Source organism: Trachypithecus francoisi, unplaced genomic scaffold, assembly GCF_009764315.1.
Source record: "Trachypithecus francoisi isolate TF-2019V2 unplaced genomic scaffold, Tfra_2.0 Contig01621, whole genome shotgun sequence".
NCBI lineage: Eukaryota > Metazoa > Chordata > Mammalia > Primates > Cercopithecidae > Trachypithecus > Trachypithecus francoisi.
Window position 1 is genome coordinate 1,289,944 of NW_022681446.1, and position 23,890 is coordinate 1,313,833.

Sequence of the window (23,890 nt, forward strand, 5' to 3'; positions counted from 1 at the left end):
CAAGGGACCGCTCTTCGCTTCCCGCAAGCGGGCAACGGGGTGCACCGGGAACCGGATAGGGGCGCCCGCCCTGATCCCGGAGCCTGGAGCGCCGCGGCCCCGGCGGGGAGCGGCCAGGTCTCCAGGGTTCCGCGCGTCCAGGGTCCGGGCAGCGACGCCCGCCCCAGCAACCCTGGCAGTGGGGCCGGCCGGGCGCGCCCGCAGCTCCAGGCGCCAGCAGCGCAGTGTCCTGGCCGGCTGCCCCGGCGCGCCTCCTCCCCGGGGCCCGGGGCGAGGCGCGGGCTGCTGGGCGCGGCGGGCGCGGGGGCCGGGGCTGCTGGGGAAAGCTAAAGCTCCGGGCTCCCAGCGAGAGCTTCGCAGGCGGAGTTGGAGGAAACCAGAGCCGAAGAGCCACTCCGCCCGCCCTTCTTTCTCGGGGCCCCGGGGCTGAGCAGGGGCCTCCCAGGCTTCCAGCTGCCGACCCAGCTGTTTGCGGGTGACCTCCGGGCTCGACGGGCGCCCACAGCTGGCGGGCAGCTGGGGCGGGAGAGCTGGGTCTCTTGGGGAGCGCCGGCGGCCACCCCCCTGTAAACACACACGCACACACGCCCGCCGGCGCGCCCGGGGCTTGTCTGTGTCTGGGACTCCAGGGCCAGATGGAACAGGGGGTTCGAGCCTAGAGCCCGCGGTGGGGGTGTCCAGAAAGACCCTTCTCGGCAAACTTTGCCGGCCCGCCGGGGTTCTTGGGCTTCTCCAGCTTCAGCCTGGGGTGGCCCAGGGCCCACCAGAGCACAGCTGTCCTTTTTGCTGGGCAGGCTGCCTCTGAGCCCTCGCCCTCCTGCCGGGCATTCACGGAGCTCGTGCCTTTGGGTCCCGGGTTGGAACCGCGAGCGGGGAGGACAGAGGTGGAGGCGGAGAGCAGCGTGCGGTTCTCGAGTTTGTCCACTGGGATGCACTGCGCTCCCGCGTTGGGGACGAAAAGGCCAGTAGTTGTTAGCCGGCTGCTTGAGCCGCCCCCACTCCTGGATAAAGCTGCGCGGGGAGTGAGGCGAAGGGAGGGAGGATCTAGTGCGTGTCCTGATTTTGAGAAATCGGAAGGGTTCGGGGACGCCAAGTGTTTTCTAGCGACCCTTGATTTGTGAGCCGATTCTGCACCCAGAGGTGAATCCCGTGTAACACATCTAGTGAGCATTGTCAGATGTTATTATTAGCTTCCCTTTTCGCAGTGGCGGATCTTGCTATGGGCTTCAGAGGTTAATCATGGAACCGATTGTGTTGGGTGTTGGATATTGGCCGGGCCTGAATCGATAAGTGTGCTTGGGCTAGATAAGATTTAGGCTTGGACTGTTCTGGGAGCGAGGACAGCTTTGCAGGAATGACCCTGATCCAGGTGCCCTGCAGGCCTGCCATCCATCCCCTGCTCTGCCCCGGACTGTCCCAGGTCTCAGCAAGACCTCCAAGCCTTGTGAATGACCAGACGGGTCCCCACCCTGGCCAGTGGCTGGTCTTCAGCTCTGACCTGCGTCCTGAGCTGCCATCTGCCATTTGATTCCTGATGGCAACTTATTTGAACAGACATTTTTTTTTTTTAGTGCTAAGTTGCTAGATTAAAAGATGAGTACATTTTGATAAAGGGAGAGGAGCGCAAATATCTTGGAAAGAAACCTCTCTTTTGGTTTGAAATTTACTGAAACAATTCCTGTTAGGCATCCTCCAGCCGGATCTTGGGATTTTGCTTTAGGAACCAGTTCTGTTGGTTCTTTTGAAGTTTGACCTTTTGTTTTTCCCCCCTCGATGTTAGCACAGGAGATTTTCTGTAAGTGTGCCTTTAAGGATGAGCTGTCACCTATTTGGGATCCTGATGGGAGAGCTGTCTTGTTACTGCTGTCTCCTGGGCAGAGAAGGAGGCCTGTGCCCAGAGGGTCTGGGTGGTGTTGCATCACAATGGGCACCTGGGGACTCAGAGCCAAAGGGTTGCAAGTTCAAGGTCTGGAAATGGACTTTTTCTTTCAAGACAGCCCTTCATTTTTGCTTGCAAGGCGCTCCATGGCTCCCCAGGTGAGCACTAGGTGTCTTGCTGCCAAGCTTGGAGCCTGGTTAGGACAGGTACACACTGAGCCTCCAGCTGGGGTGGCAGAAGGCCTGGCCTGCACCATGGGAGAGGTGCAGTCTAACTTGCTGGGCGGGGGGTGGGGGTTGGGTGGGCTTTCTTAGCTCTGGCCCCTGAGGCGAAGTCTGGGCTTGGTTATTTACTTCTGCGTTGGAACTGAGCTGTATGTGGAGCTTTTTTCCCCCCCAAGAGGGAGAAGCAGATTGAGACTTATTGAACTGCTTTTGTGTCTTTTGCAGTGGTATTTAATAGTTGTAGCAAAGCTCCAAAGATACTTTCCATCAGCTCAGAGACAGGGAGCCATGGAAGGAGACCCAGTGGCTTGACAAGCCCTGCCAGAGCTCACCCATGAAGGGGGTGCGTACTCAGCAAGCAGCCCAGAGCTCACCCGTGAAGGGGGTGCGTACTCAGCAAGCAGCCCAGAGTTTAGAATTGGCTTCCTGGTTGTGAGTCGCTTCCCAGGCTGCAGACCTCAGATGCTGTGGCTTCCTCAGGAGCTCTGAGCGTTCACCTAATATGTTTGCTGGGTTGTGCTCAGGCCTGTGAGCCCTAGCAGAGTGCCACGAGCTCATTCCCAGCCCATGTCCCTGCGGCCATCCCATCTGTTCTCCCGCTCTAAGGTTCTGGGGCCCCTTTTGTTTGGGAGGCCCTGGGTGTGTGTGATGACATAATTCACAGTTCCCCAAGCCCTCTCAGTGCGTGCTGTACCATGTCTGGGCCTCATGGCAGGGATCCATTGGCTTGGCTGTCACCGTCCTCTCTGTAGAGTCCCCCGGCAGCTGGGGCTGTGCAGCCCAGCTTTGGCGGATGAAGTCAAATGTTCCGTCCACAAACATTGCACTCCCGGTGAATCCTGGCTCACGCCGATTTCCAGCTGCTGCTACTAAATTGATTGCAACTGGAATCCATCTAGTGTCAGTGGCTGTGCTGCTCCTCAGGGACGATCATGCTTGACTAAATTGCAAATTTACGAGGCAGCTCAAATCTTTGGGCAATATTGGTACATACCCCCCTTTCACGCTCACCCCTACCTTGGGAATCCACTGTCCAAGTGGAGGAGCTGATGGCAGACTCCTCCCGGTCTGTCCCTGTTGTTTATTTACTTTGATCACCTGCTTCCTTTTCTTCCATGCACTGGAGAGGGGAGCAGGGCAGCACAGCTCAGGAATGGAGACAGCCCCATGCCTGCCGGAGACAGCTGTCTCTGGGTCCCTGGAGGCCGCAGCACCAGCTTCCCCGAGGCATGCATCTGTGTCTTTCTAGCGGCGGGGTTGGGGGGAGGGGGTCGCTGGAGGTGCTTCTGGACCCCAACCCTGTCTCCACTTCCGCAGCCCCAGTCCCTCTGACCCACACACAAACAGGGTGTCTGGCAGGTGGGGCCCTGTGTGCTTCTGGGTTCTGCATTTCCCTGAGCTTTTTGTGGGAAAGCCGCAGGGTGCTTGGAGCGTGACCCTGGGTTACAATGAAGTAGGTAAACACAAAACCCTGACTGGAACGCAAACAGCTGAGCCTTCAGGAGCCCAGGGGCTCCTCTCTGGGGTTATGTAAGAGTCATCTGTTTTAAATACGTCGTTGCCAAGTTTTCTTCAAAGGGTTACAAGTCAGTAGAGACCAAATTGATGTAAAGATTAACTTGGAAAGCCAAATATATCCTTGATCTAGATTTTATGTTTGAAGTCTGGCTTGAGAGGGTTTCTCCTGCCTGGTGCCAATCAGACACAAGGAGGACACAGGGGCAGGGGCTTTCTGGGGCTAGAACAGGCAAACGTGGATGGTCGACTCCATTCTTTCTTCCTCTGAGACCCCTTCCAGGAATTGAAAGGGGCTGGTGAGTCATGAGGCCTTGGTGTAGGGAGTGGTGGTGGTTACATAATTCAGATTAACTCTTAGTTACTCTGCCTTGAATAGAGAGTCAGGAGGCTGGAGGGTGTCCATGTCAGATCTCCGGTGGCCCTTAGGGGGTGTCCCCAAGTACATCCACCTCGGAGCTGGGTAAGATCAGGCACCAGGAGGAGAGAGGGGGACTGGCTACTCCTGGGTCAATTCCAAAAGGTTATTTACTGTATAATGATTTCATGGCATTGAAATTGAGGTGGGAGGTGGGACTCGACTCTGGAGGTGGGACTCAGACTGTGGACCAAATTGAGGACTAACTAAAGCAGGGACAGGATGGAAGCACCATCCCATAAGACATGCCCATCAGGGTGCCATGTCAGTTGACCACTGCCAGTGCAACACCCAGGAGTTACTGCCCTTTCCATGGCGATGACCTGATGACCCAAAATCACTACCCATTCCCTAGAAATTTCTACATAAGCCGCCCCTTAATCTCCATGGAATTAAAAGTAGGTATAAATACAACTACAAAACTGCCCTGAGCTGCTACTCTCAGCACACTGCCTATGGGGCAGCCTTGCTCTGCAGGGCCAGTCACCGAGCTGTCACATTGCCGGCCTGGTAACACCACCAGAGCTGGAACACCTCCTCACTAAAGCTGTTTTTCTTCTATCACTGGCTTGCTCTTGAATTCTTTTCTAGGCAAAGCCAAAAACCCTCATGGTCTAAGCCCCACTTTGGGGCATGCCTGCCCTGCATCAAAATGACAAAATTATAGACATGGTACAATACTCGTAGTAGTTTATCAGGGGTCAAAGAAGGGGTGGGGAACAGAAGGGAGAAGGGTGTGGTTACAAAAGGATAACATCAGGCCTCCTTGTTGTGATGGAAACGTTGTCTATGTTGACGATATCCATGTCATAATCCTGTTATATTACTGTACTGTCATTTTGCAAATGTTACCACTGGGGGAATCTTGGTGAGGGGTACACGGGATCTCTCTGTATTGTGTCTTACAATGCCTGTAATTCCACAGTTAAAATAAAAGGTTTAATTAAAAGAAACAGACTAACATCCTCTACTAATCTGTCAGAGATTAGTGCCTAACTGATCTGACTGGCGAGCGTGCGCACACGTGTGTGTATGTGAGTATTTCGCTTTTTTAGGGGTCACGTATTTCTATTTCACAGCAGTCAAAGGTAATGTGGAAATGGGGAAATGGGTGAAAAAGATTGCTTTACAAAACTTGCTCGGTCGTGTCTCTGCCACACATTTTAGAACGAAAAATTCAGCAGCATATGAACGTGTGGTGTTGCTAATGTTATGAGATCCATCATCAGTGACAGTAATAAATGACTTCGTGCATAATTATTGGATAAGAAGATCTGTCCACATCTTTACATCAATTAGGTCAGCTCTGAAAACAGAGCAGCTTTTGGGGGTCAGCCTCACTCTTCTACCCTGGCTTATAGGCTGCAAGACCATACTCTGAGGGTTTTAGGTCAAACACAAAAACAGCTGGTTTCCTGTTTCTAGATCAGGGAAACATGAGCCTCAAGTTTGAGAAGGCAGACACTGGTTTGTGGCTTTGCTGTTATCACCTCATTTGGGGCTTTATGATAAAAGAACTGGGGTGTGGGGGGGTGCTGTCTCAGGGCTTATTGAAAGAAACTGAGAGATACAATGGGAAGCTCTGTCTCAGATTTGGCTGTGAACTTCTGAGATCTCACGACCTACACCTGATACTCTTTCTCTCTCCTTTCACATCCAGATGGGAGGTGCTGGAACTAATACTATAATACTGCTAGCCCTTTTCCTAACCCAGGCTTTGTGCTAAGTGATCCAACAGTGCTAAACTGTCCAGCCATTCTGCATTGTCCCACTCCACCCTCATAATCCTCATGGTGGCCCTGCAAGGCAGGTATTATTGCTCCCATTCACACAGGAGAAAACTGGAGCACAGAGAGGTTAGGTAATTTGCTCAAGGTCACACAGCTAGCTCATGGGAGAGGTGGGATTTGAACTCAGGTTTCCAGAATTCGAAAGTCCATTCATGCTCCTTATGCTGACCTCTGTGGCTTTCTTGTCTTATACAAAATCTACTTCTTACTCGCTTTATTAAGTTACAGATTGCCCTTTTGGGAAACACAAAACAAAATTTTAAAACAACAACAACAGAAAATAAAGCAAGAAGGACCCAGCTGCTGCGATGCCAAGTCAGCACTTTATGGATTTAGCCATGTGTTCAGCTGACTCTGAAATCACAAGTCTCTCTGACACCCATGATTTTAAGTAAAAGGTTTATGGTCAAATAACAAATGATTTTGCAGCAAAGAATTAATGAAACGCCATGGGGAAATGAAAACCTATCTGTGACACAGATACTGCTATTCAATCTATTTAGTAATTAAAAATAAATATGTCACCAAATCCAAGGAGGCCTCTATTGAGAGCTTTCTTGAAATTAAAAGCTGTGGAAATCAATGAATGATCACATTGAGAAAGTTGGGTTTAGCTTAAGAAGTCTGGGTAAAAGGAATTACCCTTTATGTATATATTTTTGTGTGTGTGTGTGTGTGTGCGTGCATTTTTTTTTTTGAAGTACAATTCACATGCAATGAAATTTACCCATTTAAAGTGTCTGGTTCATTGATTTTTAGGATATTGGCTGATTTGCACAACTATTGCCGTGGTCCAGTTTCAGCATGGTTGCCTCGCCCCTGATAAGATCCCTTTTGCTGTTTGTAGCAATCCCTGTTCCTGCCTCCAGCCTTTGACGGCCACTCCTCTGGGCTCTGGTGGATTTACCCATCGTTGCTGTTCCTGTAAATGGAATCATCCGGCGTGTGGTCATTTTTGTCTGGCCTCTTTAGTGTCATGTTCTGAGGTGTGTCTGTGCGGTAGCTTGCCACTTCATTCCCTTTTTGTTCCTGAATGGTATCCCGATGTTTGGGCATCCCACCGTTTGCTTGCCCATTCGTCTGTTGATGCAGGGTTGGGTTGCTGGATCTTGGGGCTGGGAGAACAGCACTGCCATGAACTTTGTGTGCACGTGTCTTGGTGGATGTTGTTTTCATTTCTCTTGCCTCTACTTTATACTTGATAACCACAGACGTCAATGCTCGGTGGGGCCACGAGAAACCCCTGATGCGTCATTAGATGGGTGCTGGGCTAGGCGCCTGCAGTCCAGCTCTGGGGTGGGATAGCCTCCTTCCTTTTGTGTTAAAGAGAACTCCCTACACATAAGCCATTGTTGATTCGAACATTTCTCTTTCAACAAGCATTTATTGAGCGTCGAGTGCCACAGGGATGTGTTTTGGTTCGATAGAGGAGAACAGGCTCTTCCATTCTGCCCTGGTATAAGGGGGAACATTTTGACTCATTAGAAGGACTCCTGTCTGGCCAGATGCCTGGAGGTGGAGGGAAGAGGGTCAGTGGTCTCTCAAAGGACCCAGACTGTGCCTACTCCCCTGCACATGGAAAGTGTGGGTTTCAGGGGCCTTCCAGGGAATGTAAGGGAGGCAGCTCTGCTTCCTCCTTCCCAGGGGGGCAGTGGGGCCAGTTTGGGGAAACCATTGTCATGGAGTGAGGGCTGAAGGGCATCATTTTGTTTTTATTTTATTTTATTTTTTTATGCTTTAAATAGATTGGGTCTTGCTATGTTACCCAGGCAGGTCTCAAATGCCTGAGCTCAAGTGATCATCCCGCCTCAGCCTCCCAGAGTGCTGCGATTCCAGGCATGAGCCTCTGCATCCAGCCAGGCATCACTTTTGATGGACAAGGCAGTGCCAGGGGTCGTAGGCACAGGACAGAGCTGTGGAAAGCACCCGAGAAAGCACGGGTCTTGGGTGCTGGATGCTGCCACTCCCAGAAGGGGCAGCCCTCAAGCAGGCCATGGATTCCAGGAATTCCATGATGGAGAGTGTTGACACCAGCCACAGACTTGGAAGAACCCGAATGCAGAAGAGGGAGAAATGAAGAGAACATTCCCCATCCTGGGGTCAATGACAACAAACCCATGGCGCCCAGGCAGCTCAAATTCAGGCTGCAGGTGGGAGGAGGGTGGCCCCGGAGGAGCTCCTGGTGTCCCTCTTGTGCTGGCCTGGTAAGGGTGGATGAGGGTCTCGGCCCAACTGGCCCCAGAGGGTCTTTGTCGTCAGCTGCTAAGTTGTTAGCTGGTGTCGGGGGCAGAGACTCCCCAGACCTAGGGGTGGGGAAAAGATCTCAACTCTGGCAACTGGTGTGGACTCTTTGGTAGTTGCTCCTTCGAGCTCTGTAGAGAAGGATTCTGAGTCCTTCTGGGGATTTGGAGGGAGAAAAGTGCCTATGGACTGTTGGCGTTGTCCGCATGGGACATGGGATGGAAGAAGGGTGACTCTAGTGCTGCAGAACTGCCCTTTTCAGGAGGCCTGAGTGTGGGACTTGCTCATAGCCACAGGTTCCTGTTCATAAACACCTTCACTGAGGCCTGTGTGTACAAAATATCAGTGGACAGTTGCATGACACTCACGATGTAGCAGGTGCTGTTCTGTGCCCGTGCCGTATCTTAACTCTTTCCTACACTGCTATGGTAGGAGCACTTTAAGGATCTCCTGTTTGTAGAGAGGGCACAGAGAACCTGAATGAATTTCCCCAGGCTACACAGCAAGTAAATAGCAGAGCCCGCACTCAAACCCAGGCACTCAGCTCCAGCATCTGGCCTCTGAACCGTTACATCCTGTTCTTCCTAGTCTAGAAGAACACATTGGATTGGATGTATTTAAGGAATACAGCATCCACCAGGCTGGGGCAGGCAGCCAAGTATGGGATTTGAGCCCAGCATCCAGGGCCAATTTCCTTGCTGCCTGGCACCACACAGAACACACATGGATGTCCGTGGTATGGAGGTGAAAAGGACATGCCTGGAACTTCATGGGTTCTGAGCCTGGTAGAGGGGACAATGGTGGTGCAGTTCCCAGGTGACAGCAGCAGCCTGTCCATGCAGTTGGGCCCAAGAGTGAGCCCTGCTTAGGCTGCAGCAGGGACTCCCTCCCACCAGCTGATCCCCACCATCAGCTGGGGAGCCCAGGCCGTGCCGTTCTGCTGGGGGTCCATCCAGAGTGTCATCTTTACCCCGGTGAAGAAAAAATGGCCCCAGGAAAAAGCTGGCGATTTTGCTAATTTCCTGGGCTGCCCTTTGGTGGCATCTGCCTGGCTCTGATTTGCCTCTACTTGGAGCATCTGAATAACTCAGCGCCTCTACTCAGAGCATCTGAATGACTCGATGACAGAGTCGTGTAACCACCCTCCCAGGCTGACTACAGCCCTGATCAGACAGAAGTCAGCATCCCGCTGTGGATTCAATTTCCCGAATGGTTGCAAAGAGCCATCTTAGGCAAGGGTGAAGAAATCACCCACGGATGGTGCCAGTAGACTTCCTAGGCATGCGACTACGATGTGTGTGTGTGTGTGTGTGTATATATATATTTTTTTTTTTTGAAAAGATTCACTTACTAGGCAGGATCATTGTATTTTGTGTGTTAGCAAGGAACCTCTCCGAACCACGATGCCAGCCTTTGTGGCAGAAGCCTCCGCCCCAGGACCAGCTGAGGACTGTGCTCTCTGGCTTGGAAAGGAATGTGGTAAAATGCGAAAAAAAGCCCCACGAGAGAGCCGGTTTTCAGTTGACGCCCCCACCCCCCTCTTTTTTGTCAAGAGAAAATTCAAGACCGTACCCAGATGCTGAAAAAAGCTGTGCTTCCTGCTGAGGGACATGGTGGCTTTCAGAAGGCAAGGATTCTTTAGGGAGCCAATTATGCGAGACAAGAGTAAGCATGTTTATTTTTATGACACTGCATTTCAAAATCTCAGAAAATGTTGATGGAATGGCCCCATTAGGCGTCCGGGTCTCCTGGCTGCTGTGGCATTATACTCCGCAGGCTTCTAGGGGCATTTTGGGGACTCTTGATTAAGCCCCGGTACTGGGCTAATTTACTGGCCATTACTACCCTGGAGGGTCTCTTTGAACACTCACAGCACCAGGTTCCTTCTTCCTTCAGCATTTTTCGGGCTAATTTGATTCTCTACACAGAAGCCTGATGCTCTGGGAAGACCTGAGCTGCTGCACTCACTCCAACACCATCTGTTTCTCAGGCTCTCACCCCGACAGTCCCTGGGGAGTGCAGGGCTGGGGTTTTGTGGCACCAGCCACGCAAGTGGTCTCCCGAGGGTCTGCTGGCCCACAGTGAGAGCCGGGCAGCGTGACAGGTATGACAGCCACTGAGGTTTGTCCTGGCACAGGCTGCCTATGGGCCTGACATCCAGACACTTTCACGCAGCAGACACGGATGAGTGGCCACCGCATGCTGGGTGCTGTGCTGGGCACAGGGATGAAAAGACCCCTCTCCTGGTCCTACAGGAACTCCAAGGAGGAGAGGACAGAGGAGCAAATGGAATTGCAGGAGCCAAAAGGAAAAAGGAGATGGGGAAGGTTTCCTGGAGGCAGCAGCATTTGACCCCCTTCTCAGAGGATGAGAGGAAGGAAGCCCGTTGGGCCCGACTAGGAAGGGACAGCCAGGCAGAGGGAATGGGGTGGCTGCCATTTGCTGAGCACTGGTGGTGGGTGTGCTGCACAGATGGGGATGTGGAGGCACACCGCAGTGAAATAGCCCACTGAGGCTCCTCTGGCCCACCCAGGGGAGGGTGGGGCAGGTGTATTTGGGTCAGCCCTTAGGAGTTGGCTCCGTGAAGCTGGAGAGGAAGGTGCATGTTTAGGGGGCTGATGCTTGGAGGAGACTGGAACGACCAGTGGGCCCCAGGACTCCCGCTTCTATCCTGGGGGCTGGGAGCCATCCAGCGTCCCAGGAAAGTGTCATGCTCTCTGCCCTTGTGCGTTCAAGTGGAAAGGGAATGACAGACCCTGGGGAGTGAGGGATGCAGAGAGGGGCCCGTGACTCACAGGAGAGGTGCAGAGAGGGGCCTGTGAATCACGGGAGGGTCGTGGAGAGGGGCCCAAGAATCATGGGAGGGTGCAGAGAGGGGCCTGTGAATCACGGGAGGGTGCGGAGAGGGGCCCCTATCTCCACCCTTCCAGCCCCAACCTGCCGCCTGCCCCTGCCCACTCCGTGGGGACCTCCTCACCTTACAACAGCAATCCCCAACCTTTTTGGCACCGGGGACCAGTTTCATGGAAGATAATTTTTCCAGGGTGGATGGTTTCTGGATAAAACTGTTCCACCACAGATCATCAGGCATTAGATTCTCATAAGGAGTGCACAACCTAGATCCCTCACATACTCGGTTCACAGTCGGGTTAGTGCTCCTTGAAGAATCTAATTCCACTGCTGTTCTGACAGGAGGCGGAACTCAGATGGCAACGCTGGCTCATCCACTGCTCACCTCCTACTGTGAGGTCAGTCCCTAACAGATGCTGGTACTGGTCCATGACCCAGGGTTGGGGACCCCTTCCTTAGAGAACTGGACTCCCACTCAGGTGCTGCTTGGGGTGGAGTCATCGTCCCACCCAAGCTGTGGGTCTGAATTTTGTGAAGAACCCCTGAGACGCAAGGTGGTGAGCCCACAGCACTGAGTGAACGTGGAGGTTTCAAGTGGGAAGGGGAAGATGTTCGGGGGAGTTGGATTCCTCCCTAAAGAATGCCCTTAGGGTGAGGCCAGGTGCAGTGGCTCATGCCTGTAATCCTAGCACTTTGGGAGTTGGAGGCAGGAGTATCACATGAGGTCAGGAGTTCAAGATCAGCCTGGCCAACATGGTGAAACCCCATCTGTACTAAAAATACAAAAATTAGCCAGATGTGGTGGCGGGTGCCTGTAATCCCAGCTAGTTGGAGGTTGAGGCAGGAGAATTGCTTGAACCCGGGAGGCAGAGGTTGCAGTGAGCTGCGATCGCACCACTGCACTCCAGCCTGGGTGACAGAGTGAGACTCTATCTCAAAAAAAAAAAAAAAAAAGAATGCCATTAGGGTGGCAGTTTTCTTCCTCCTTGTGTGGGGCCAGTCCTGTGTATTTGAAAGGTAAAAACCCTCTTCTTAAAGTAGCTTAGAGAGCAGTGCTGTGTGTGCATGCGTGTGTGTGTGTGTGTGTCTGTGTCTGTGTGTTGTGAAGGTATAGGTGTGAGGCATTAGTTGACTCTTTAAAATGCCCAGTAATACATGTCTGCACTTTTCCTTCATCAACTGAAAAGCTGTTTAAAAATGTCATTAACAAAATCTCTCAGCAGACCTTCAAGGTCAGGAAATATTATTAGCCTTATTTCACAGTTGGGTAAACTGAGGCAGAAGAGGAGTAAGCAACTTTCCTAAGGTCATGCAAAGTCAGCAGAGTGGTGCCTGAGGACTCCAAGAGGAGCGTGCCCCTAACTCAGGCTCCGGTGACTCAGTCCTGGGATGGGGATTCCTGGGGAGTGTGGAGGCTCATTCATCTCTAGTTCCGCAGGTTATGCATGCCCTGGAGCCGGGGTCCCCTTCCTGGGAGATGGGGCACATCCAGGGTTAATGTCCACAGGGTGGAGCCTTCACAGGCCAGGCTGTCTTCCCAGGCTCTGCCTGCCTTTTATTTTCCCTCCCTTATTTCCAGTGAGAGACTGGATTCCATGACAATTTCTTATGTAGGAATTCTGGTGTTCCCAGTGAGTCACAGGTAGGTAGGATTTATGTCAGTTGCCACAGGACATATTTGAATTTTACAGGAGGTAGTCAGAGTAAGTCGATGAGAGGGACCTAGACTCAGCCAACAGGAGGGACTCAGACTCAGCCAACATTTTTTAGCTTGCTTTTAAAATTGAAGTGAAATTCACGTAACATAAAATTAGCTATTTTAAAGTGTAAACTTTAGTGACATTTAGTATATTCACAATGTTGTGCAACCATCACCATTCTTTAGTTCCAAGACCTTTTCATCACCCTAAAAGGAAATTCCGTATCTTTTAGCAGTCACTCCCCATCCCCCTGGAAACCACTTACCTACTTCCTGTGTCTTCAGTGTGGCCTGTTTTGGACATGTTAAATAAATGAGATCGTACAATTAATACATTCTTTTTTTTTTTTTTTTTTTTGAGACGGAGTCTCGCTCTGTCACCCAGGCTGGAGTGCAGTGGCCGGACCTCAGCTCACTGCAAGCTCCGCCTCCCGGGTTTACGCCATTCTCCTGCCTCAGCCTCCCGAGTAGGTGGGACTACAGGCGCCCGCCACCTCGCCCGGCTAGTTTTTTGTATTTTTTAGTAGAGATGGGGTTTCACCGTGTTAGCCAGGATGGTCTCGATCTCCTGACCTCGTGATCCGCCCGTCTCGGCCTCCCAAAGTGCTGGGATTACAGGCTTGAGCCACCGCGCCCGGCCAATTAATACATTCTTATACTGCTGTGAAGAAATGCCTGAGGCTGGGTAATTTATAAAGGAAAGAGGTTTAATTGGCTCTCTGTTCTGCATGGCTGGGGAGGCCTCAGCAAACTTACAATCGTGGCTGAAGGCAAAGGAAAAGCAGGCACCTTCTTCACAGAGTGGCAGGATGAAGTGAGTGCAAGCAGGGGAAATTCCAGACCCTTATAAAACCATCAGATCTCATGAGAACTCACTATCACGAGAACAGCATGGGGGAAACCGCTCCCATGATCCAGTCACCTCCACCTGGTCCCACCCTTGATTGTGGGGATTATTGCAATTCACGGTGAGATTTGGGTGGGGACACAGCCAAACCACATCATGCAGTATGTAACCTTTTGTGCCTGGCTTCTTTCACTTAGCAAGATGTTTGTTAGTTCACCCACATTGTAACGTGCATCAGTACTTCACTCCTTTTTATGATGAATTCTGTGCCACACTACGGATAGGCTACGTGCTGTTTGCCTGTTCATCCACTGATGGACATTTGGGCTGTTTCCACCTTTTGGCTGCTGTGAACATTGCTGCTGCGAACATACATGTACAGGTGTCTGTTTTGGTCCCTGTTTTTGATCCTTTGAGGGACATACCTAGGCATCAACACTTCTTGCACTTGGACTTTATCCACAGTTGCCTGGTTAGGGCACTGCTGCAGCACTTGTGTGATCTTTGGAAGTTCCCATGATTTTTCTGAGCCTCAGTTTTCTCATCTGAAGGACGGGGATGTCACTCAGCCCTGCACAGGGCTGGAAGGATGGTGACCCCCTGCCATTTATGGGTGGCTGCCCAGCAACAGAGCCAATGCAGGCTCCTTCCCCACCTCATCCTAGTTTGCAGACAGGCCTCACTATGCCTGTGTACCTTGTCCACAGCACTGGACCTGAGGCAGCCGGTCTGTCTTTACTCCTCACACATCCCCAGGGAGGAGGCTCAGTGAGAAGCAGCACTTTTTATCAGCTCTGCACTAAAGAGGGATTATGAACCATTTTGGGAGTGGATTAAAGCAATTGCCCTGGGATGAATCTTATTCTCGGTGCCTTTTCCTTTCCCCTCTTCCTGGACCTCAGAGCTGAGTCGTGTGATCTACTGAAAAATACCCAAGCTGACGCTGATCCTTTTAGTATGACACCAGCGCCGACCCACAGTGACAAGGAACTTGTGACCCACCCGTGTACAGTGAACTGGGAGCTTCCCTGGCGGCGACCTGGCTTGTGAGCCTGTCACTTTTCATTGGAAGCAGCGTTCTTGCTGGCATGGAAGCGTGCTGCCTAGGCTGCTGCTGGCTCCCTGGAAACTGCCTTCTTGCCCCACTCTAGTGCCAGGTTGGGTTGTCAAGCCGTGACGAGTGCAGGTCTCATCGCCCAGCCTCATTGGTCTCCAGTTTCCTATCCCAAGAGCCCACTGGGCAGCCTGCTCAGGAAACTGTGTGAAAGTAAGCAAATTAACTGCAACACAGTTTTCCAGAGTGTTCCAGAGTGTTCTTCCCTTTCCCTTCCGGAGGAGAGGGAACAGAGCAAATGACAACAAACATTTCTGTTTTTGGAAAGCATGCAGAAACGAAGTCTTCCATCACTGTAACGGACCCAAGATGACAGTACCTGGCTGTGCCTGGGCTCCATATTCATGGCTGTGGCCCTTCAAGGCACTTCTAAGGGATGTGCTGTCATGCAAGTCATTTGAGCTGAGATCCTGTGTCATCTCATCATTTCTCCACAGAGGTGATGGTAATAGGCACACGTGTTGAGTCTGCATCACAGGCCAGGTGCGGTAGCTCATGCCTGTAGTCTCAGTTCTTTGGGAGGCCAAGATGGGAAGATCACTTGAGGTCAGAAGTTTGAGACCAGCTTGGCTAACATGGTAAACCCCCGTCTCTACTAAAAATGCAAACAATAGCCAGGCATGGTGGCAGGCACCTGCAATCCCAGCTACTAGGGAGGCTGAGGCAGGAGAATTGTCTGGACCCGGGAGGCGGAAGTTGCAATGAGCTGTGATTACACCACTGCACTCCAGCTTGGGCAACAGAGCGAGACTCCATCTCAAAAAAAAATTAAAAAAATAAGTCCACATCACACTTTTGGCTGCATTTGTTTCCATTGTCCTTTACAACACTGGATTGTGTTGAATGATTTTGTTTATTTTATAGAAGAAACTGATATCTAAAGTACAGCAAAAGTGTAAATATGGTCATAATACTGACATTCTGATGACAGTCTTTGTAACAGTAAGAATGGCAAGCTGGACGCAGTGGCTCACGCCTGTAATCCCAGCACTTTGGGAGGCTGAGGTGGGTGGGTCACCTGAGGTCAGGAGTTTGAAACCAGCCTGACTAACATGGAGAAACCCTGTCTCTACTAAAAATACAAAAATTAGCTGGGTGTGGTGGTGCATGCCTGTAAACCCAGTTACTAGGGAGGCTGAGGCAGGAGAATCGCTTAAACCTGGGAGGCAGAGGTTGCAGTGAACTGAGATCATGCCACTGCACTCCAGCCTGGGCAACAGAGCAAGACTCTGTCTCAAAAAAGTAAATAAAATAAAATAATAATCATAAAAAAAGAATGGCAGCTGATTGTCAGGTTGTCAGGAGGATGTGACGCTGTGGCATGTGCACTGCATCCGTTATCTCCCTTCATCCCCAGCCCACTTAGAGCCCAGGGCACTGTGATCTTTCCATCTCAAAGGTATGCAACCACAGGCCACAGACAGCTCTGTTTTCCTGAGCACCACCAGGAGCAAATGCACCCACCAGCTCTGGCAATTCTCCCCTCACACCTTTTCCAGTATTGTGACTGCCATATCCCCATTCATCAAACAATGTGAACATATTGACCTGGAAACCTTGTTGGCCCTGCTTTTAATCTGAAAGGTATAGGCCCATTCTTTTTCCTGCTTTTGTAAATCCAGAGACTGAGCAAAATGGAATCCCTGGGTAACCAGAAAATGTAATTAATGGAAACAAGGTGCTGCACGAGGAAGCCGGTCAGAGTCTGCTTTTATTGTCATGGTTTAGCCAGGGACCTGGCGTGCAGGCGTCCCCCCTGCTCTCAGGCGCTGCCGTAGGAGCAGACTTTCAAAAAGGAAAGCTGTGAGGCACGCTGTTCTCCTCATCTCTCAGGGCCCTGCAGACAGACCCGCACCCACCATCCTGGGGCTCCTGTCAGCCTGGGCGCAGTCACGCTTGAGACTCGCAGAGCTGCTTGGGAATCATGTTGTAACACACACATGTAACGTAAGGAGCCTGGCGTCTCCCTGGGGTGTGTGTTATTGTCTGGGATTGTTGTGAAGTGCTCAACGTTGGACTAGGAGGAGGGAGTGGTTGGGGGTCACTTGGGCCCTGGAGAGCTGGACTTTATTGCCACCAAATGTCACTGAAGTTATTGGGTCCCAAATCACTGCGCCATGCAGGAGCGCCAAGCGTGTCAGACAAAAGTGAAACCACCATTCCGCCAGGAGCCCTGAAGGGCCACAGTCAAGAATACGGAGCCAGACACAGCCAGGTACTTTCTTTTTTTTTTTTTTGAGACAGAGTCTCGCTCTGTCGCCCAGGCTGGAGTGTAGGGGCCAGATCCCGGCTCACTGCAAGCTCCGCCTCCCGGGTTCACACCATTCTCCTGCCTCAGCCTCCCGAGTAGCTGGGACTACAGGCGCCCACCACCGCGCCCCACAGCCAGGTACTTTCATCTTGGGTGCATTGCAGTGATGGAAGACTGGTTTTGCATCTGCTTTCCCCACACGACGTGGGACTATTTCCTATTTCTTTTCAAGACCCTGTGTTTTGCTTCTAGATAGATGGGAAAATTATCAGCCTGGGGATCCCAGGACCACACTCTCTGACATAAAGTCCTCGGGAGGCTCCCAGGCAGCTGTTTCCTGTGGACCAGAACCCGGGGTAGAGGTCCTTCCATTGCTCACCTGAGCTGTCTGCAAAGTCACTTCCAGGGAATGGGGCTGGGTTCGCCTGGTGCTCCACTGCCCTTCCAGTGTGTGCATCCAGGCTGTGTGAGTGAGAAGGTGGGATCCCAGGCAGATTCCACCCCTGTCCCCAGAGCTGTGAGCGGGATGTGAAACCACACCCCTTAATACATAACCCCAGACAGCAAAGGGGACTTGGCAGAGGTAGGAAAGATTTCTAATCCATTGACCCTTCGATAGGGAGATCATCCTCAGTTATTCCCAGTGGATCCAGTATCATCACAGGAGTCCTTGGGTGCAGAGGTGGAAGAGGAGATAGAGATGTGGCCAGGAGGGTGAGGGTGGTGGCCTGGGAGATCTGAAACTTAAAAAGGATCGACACAGTGTTGTGGCTGGCTTGAAGATGAAGGAGGGCTTCCAGTCAAGGAGGTGGGACTTCTGTCCTACAGCCACAAGGAACTGGATTCTGCTGACAACCTGAATGAGCTTGGAGACAGATTCTTCCCCAAGATCTCCAGAAGGAGACACAGCCCCACCCATGCCTTGACGTCAGCCCAGCGAGATGACCCTGAGCAGAGAATCTAGCCAGTCTTCGCACCAGTGGAACTGCGAGCTCATAGGTGGGGTTGCGGGGCGTAGGGGGTGTTTACACCACTGTGTTTGGGGTAGTTTGTTACCCAGCAATAGCTAACTAATTGAATAGATAGCTACCTAAGTACACAGGATGCATGAGTGAGGTGCCCCTGACGGCCCAGTCTTCTCACGCTTTCTCATTTCCTCTCTCCTTCCCATCCCCTCCCCTGCCCTTCATCCCTCTTTCTCTGTTCTCTTTCTGTCTTTCTTCTAACAAGAGCTTGTGCTTGTTTCCAAAATTAGTGTCAGGACAATTGTAAACTGGTGAGGTGTGGACAGGCCTTCAACCCAGTCCTACTGAAACTCTGGGGACACCTGACCCGGTGTGGCGCCCCCCGCCGCTCTGCTCCAGCTCGGGAGCCTCCACTCACTCACTCCTTCCTGCACTTTGTATTTGGAGGTGTGGAGGGGCAGGGGTCATGAGGCTGCTTGTGTGCTGGGGCTGTGGACACAGATGCGGCGAGGCAGCCTTCCCAGGGCATGTCCTGGCTTTGTGTCTCTGGAATTGGCCGGATGAGGGCGAGTCCTGGCTCTGGCTCTGGCTTGGTCAATGAATAAATGAATTCATTATCAGCATTTTAGATGTGACTCTTCTTGTCCTCTGATAAAGGCTTTATACGAATCATGGGCTCTGGAGAGGAGAGGCCTTACTCCTGAACCAGGAGTGAGAAGTCAGGGTCTCCATGAAATGAACTGAACTTCATTACTCCCAAATAGGGCTGCCACATAAAAGAAAACAGGATGCTTGGTTCTGTTTCAATCTCAGACAAACAAATGTATTTTAGTAAAGTATATTCCAGGTTTTGCATGAGACAGGCTTATCCCCCCACCAAAAAAAAAAAAAAAAAAAGAAAAAGAACAAAAAGGATTGTTTCTTTCAAATACAAATGTTACTGGGCATTCTGTATTTTTGTTAAGTCTGGCCACCCGATTTCCAGAGACTGCAAATCGGCCAAGAGGGCAGGGCAGTGGGCAGAAGAGGGCCCTGGAGAGGAGTCCTCGCTGAGCTCTAGTTAAGCTTTAGTAGCTGTTCTCTAGGTCAGGGGTTGGCACATCGTGGTCTGTGGCTGCCTGACTTTGTAAATAAAGTTTTATTGGCATCAGAGCCCATGGCTGCCTGACTTTGTAAAGTTTGACTGGCACCATGGCCTATGGCTGCCTGACTTTGTAAACAAAGTTTTACTGGCACCATGGCCCTTGGCTGCCTGACTTTGCAAATAAAGTTTTATTGGCACAGGGGCATGCCCATTGATTTTCATAAGGACAGAGTTGAGTGGTTGTGACAGAAAATGGCCTGCAAAACCTCTAACATTTTCTGTCTGGGCCTTTTCAGACAAAGGTCAATGACCCCTGCTTTGGGTTCAGAGGTCAGTGCAGAAGCAGAAGGACAGAGGGTGGAGTGAGATACAAAAGCAGACATGAGGGACTTTCATATGAGGAGGCCCCTGAGCCCCAGCAGCTGGGCAGGCACCAGGGGGCTGGCCAGGCCTTCAGGAGTGGCTGGTGCTGTGGCTCTCAGCTGCTGGTCTTGGGGCCTCCCTCTGCTGGGCTCTGGTTCAGTGGGAAGCTCTCAGAGCTCCAGTTCTCTGATGGATCGATCAGGGCCCAGGGCAGAGTGAGCAGGCAGCGTTCTGCTCTGCCTCCTTGTCTCGTGTTTTGAATCTCTGGCAGAAAGTTCCATGCAAACGAAAGCCTTGCTTCATCTGCACGCGTCTATTTCTGTCTTGTTGCCTGCCTCTGCTCTTCCTTTTTGACATTCAGCGTTTTCAAACAGAGATTCTGCACAGGGCGTGAGTCACGTTGCCATGTGGCCGTGGAGGAGTCGTCTCAGGCGCTGGCTGAACCGTCGTCCTGCAAGCTTGAGAATGCTGTCCCTCTGCCGTGGAGCCCAGGAGGGCAGCGGTCAGAGCCATCAGGGCTGGAGGGCGGTCGGGGGAAACAGAGCAAAACCCGTGCCCTCCTCTCTTCCTCAGGCCAGCAACGGGAGTGAGCTTGTGTGAGGATAGAGGGAGTAGTCCTCAAGACCACCCCCATGTCTGAGGCCAGCTATAGCATTTGGGGGTCCCAGGACAACTCCCACTTTTGACACCAACTGCAGTGTTTGGGGGTCCCCAGGACCACCTTCAGCTGCAATATTTCACTAGAAGGACTTGAAGAATTCTCTGAAAGCTGTCATACTCACAGTAATGGTTTATTAAAAGGAAAAGACACAGATGAAAGCCAGACAAGGGAAGACACGCGTAGAGCAGAGGCCAGGAAGGACCCACACGTGGAGCTTCCAGCCATCCTCTCCCGTTGAGGTCAGGATACATTGCTTTCTCGGCAACAGTGAGTGACAGTGCCCAGGGAGCGTTGCCAGCCAGGGAAGCCCCTGGCCTTGGTGTCCCGAGCATTTATTATTGGGCCTCTTAACATAGACCTGGTTGAATGACCACATGGCGTACCTCAGTGTCCTGCCCCTTGGGAGTGGAGCAGATACCATCTGACCCAAAGCCTCTAGCCTAAATCACATTGCTCCACTGTCTGGTGGCCAAGGCCCCCAGGCAAAGACAGAAATTCTTATCAGGCAGGACATGCCAGGGGCCTAGAGATGCCTTCCAGGAGCCCAGGGCAAAGGTCTGACCTCTCTTGGGCAAAGTTCTTTACTGAACAATCTGGTTTACACCAGCGACCAAGTGCCTCACATTATTCTACAGTTGATAATGGTGTAGCCCAGGCCAGTTAAACCTGCCCAGAAGATGGTGTGGGCAGAAATTTTAGGAGAGAAGATGGTGAGTGGTTTCTCTCCCCTTAAGGAAGACATTCTGGAGGGTACGGTGGAGTTGCTGCAAAGAAGCCGCATGGAGTCTGCTCGCCTTCCTGCAGGGGCTGGGACGCCCACGTTTAGGAGGAAGCCCACCTTGTGGGCTGCTCCCAGCTCTGTGTCCGCGTGCAGGGGCCGCCTCCCTCTAGGTTGCGTGCTGCTCGTTTTGTGCATCTCCTCCTCTTTCCTGGTTCCTGGATGCTCTGTGTGTTTGGGTGAGGATCCCTGGCGAGTTCATGATGCCGGTTGCTGCACAGGCCAGTGTGCACTGGCCTTGCCGCCTCGTGTCATTTTTGGGGCTAGTGTCTTAGTCACGCTCCTCCGATTTCCTCATCTTCCATGTACTTGCGCATTCTTTATTTTTTTTTAACCAGTTCCAAAAAAAGATGATTTGTGTGAAGGGAGTGAAAATTGAGTTTATTTACGACAAATCAGTAGAATCCAAACTTTGGCAAAGAAATCCAGAAGAGGCCGCCCGCTTCTGAAATGCATCTGGTTGCATCCCAGAACATGAAGCTTCCGGTCCAGCTGGCTTGGTTAGACTCGGACCCTAGCTCTCGTCCTCCTGGGGGTCTGAAGCCGCCTGCACCGCCCCTTCTCAGAAACACTGAAATCAGTGCTGCCTCAGGGACTCTGGGAAGTCAGCTTCAAAATCATGTGAGACTGAGAAAAGGGCCGTTCCTTGGGAAACCCAGTCCACAAAGTAATCAGGAGATGATGGGGGGATGGGAGTGAGGAAGACAGGATTGTCGGGTGCCCAGCTCATCTGTCGTCCGGCCTTTGGGGACAACATACTCTCAAACAGATCTTTGCTCTCAGTATTTGCACCAAGGGGGACAGGCAGCACACAATTAGCCACTTGAAGTTTTTAGCCTGTAGATGCCAAAAGGGGTATTGCATTCTCAAATTTGCCAAGAGTGGGAAGAACATGTGCAATGCTGTTGGCTACAGAGTTTCAAAAAGAAAATAAAATGGCCGGGCGTGGTGGCTCACGCCTGTAATCCCAGCACTTTGGGAGGCCAAGGTGGATGGATTACCTGAGGTCTGGAGTTCGAGACCAGCCTGGTCAACGTGGTGAAACCCTGTCTCTACTAAAATTACAAAAGTTAGCTCGGTGTGGTGGTGGGTGCCTATAATCTCAGGTACTTGGGAGGCTGAGGCAGGAGAATCGCTTGAACCTGGGAGGTGGAGGTAGCAGTGAGCTGAGATCGTGCCACTGCACTTCAGCCTGGGCGACAAAAGTGAGAGTCCATCTCAAAAAAATAAAAGAAAAGCAATTAACCAAAATATCTCTAATGTGATGCTATGAATTTCACATGAGCAGAGGTTGGTAAGTCTGGGTGAGTGACATGTGACTGGGATGCTGCTGAGGGGACCTGCCAGCAGACAGTCAGGGTAAGCTGCAGTTGTCTGCAAGTTCTCGCTTTGTAGGGCTCCTAAAGGTTGAGGATTCTGACCTCACACATCCCTGATGCCATGAGTAGAGAGGCTGCCCTGTGTGTACAGCTGCCCGGCTGATTAATTGCTTTTATTTGTAGTAAATAAACTCTTCAAATGCAGGAAGGCTTCCACAGGAGCTGGCCAGAGGCTTTTCTCTTCTCTTTCCAGAGGGGATTCCACCTCTCTCTTGGCCCACTCTGTGACGCCAAGCAGATGACAGAGAAGGGATTAAGGAGGGAAAGAAGGATTAAAAAAAATTTAACATCTGAAACCAAGGCTTGCCATTCAGTGGGCATAAAGCCAGGGTGTGCAGGAGAAACTCTTTTAAAAATTTAGCCAGCGGGTATTCATATGGGGCAGAAGATATTCCAGGTAATGCTCTGAATGAAAATGACGTGGCATTCAAAAAAAAACAAAAAAACCTTGTGTGCTTGTGTGTTGAGGTCATTAGAAATCAGTGGCTAAATATATCTCATAAGTGATGTAAATGACACAGTTCGTTTCTCTGTCCATAGTGCTGGAGCCAACAATTGCTTCCAGTTGGAATGCCAACTCACTAATTTTCGTAAAACATAAATATCAGGTGAGGAGGAGTACTTGTTATGTTCATGAGTAGCACATTTCCTGGTAGCTTGTGAAACGTGTCGATCAGCCCTGGTGCTATCAGATGGTGGGTACAGCAGTTCCCAGTGGGGTGGGTTGATGCATTTCCCACACACAGCAGAGAAAGCCACGTCTGCAAGAATGGAGCAGGGTGTCCCTTTCGCCAGTGCTAGGGGCTATGTTGAATTACCATCTCCCTTATGAATATTCCCTGTGGCCTGAAATTTGCAGCATTCCTTTGGGTGCAGTTGAAGAAGAATGAATCCTTGTGAAGCAGTTAGAATGGTGTTGGGTAGAAATGAGCACTTGCAATTGTATCACAAATATGAGTGAATCTGGTCCAGGAGTGTGCACTGCTATCTATTAGTTACCTACTGCTCATTCACAAATGACCACAAGTCATACATATTATCTCACATGTTCCCTGGGTCAGGAGTCTGGGCACAGCTTAGCTAGGCCCTGTGCAAGGCTGAAACCAAGATGTTGGCTGGGTCTGTGATCTCATCAGAGGCTCAACTGGGGAAGGATTTACTGCCAAGCTCTTGTGGTTGTTAGCAGCATGCATTTCCTTGAAGGCTGCCTGACAGAGGGCCTCTGTTTTCTGCTGGCTGTCAGTGCCTCACCCTGCAGCCCTCTCCAAATGATAACTCACCACAAGTCAGCAAGGGACAGTGCCCTAGCGAGATGGATGTTACAATCTCATGTACCATTATCACAGAAGTAACATCATCACCTTTGCTGTATCCTGTTGGCTAGAAGTGAGTCACAGGTCCTCTCACCCACACTCTAGGGAATGCACCATCTAAGACTGAACACCAGGAGGTAGGGACCTTGCTTGCCTCCTTAGAGCATGTTCACCGCTGCGGTCAGTTGCTCTATTTGGGCAGTTCCAAATAATCACTAAGATTTATTGACTCAACAGGACCGTGAGCCAGATGCATCTCATTTGAACCATCTTATGTAATCCTCATAACAACCCAGTAGGTATGCTCCTATCCTAATCCCCATTGCACAGCTCAGAAAGCCAATTCACAGAGAGGTTCAGTAACTTGCACAAGGCTACATAGCATGTATTCAAACTGCACAGTCAGATGCACGTGTCCTTAATTGCTTCATACTGGAAGGCCAAGGGCAAGCTGCTGACCAAGACCTGGACTCTGGGAGACAGCTCAGTGCCATGCATTTACCAGCTTCCTCAGGTTTG

General features: G+C 51.3%; 1 protein-coding gene across 1 annotated transcript in view; it reads left to right on the forward strand.

Annotated features, from left to right (window-relative positions):
* Positions 1-23,890, forward strand: part of AJAP1 (adherens junctions associated protein 1) — a 130,040-nt gene that overhangs the window by 857 nt on the left and 105,293 nt on the right. The gene's annotated exons all lie outside the window — the stretch shown is intronic.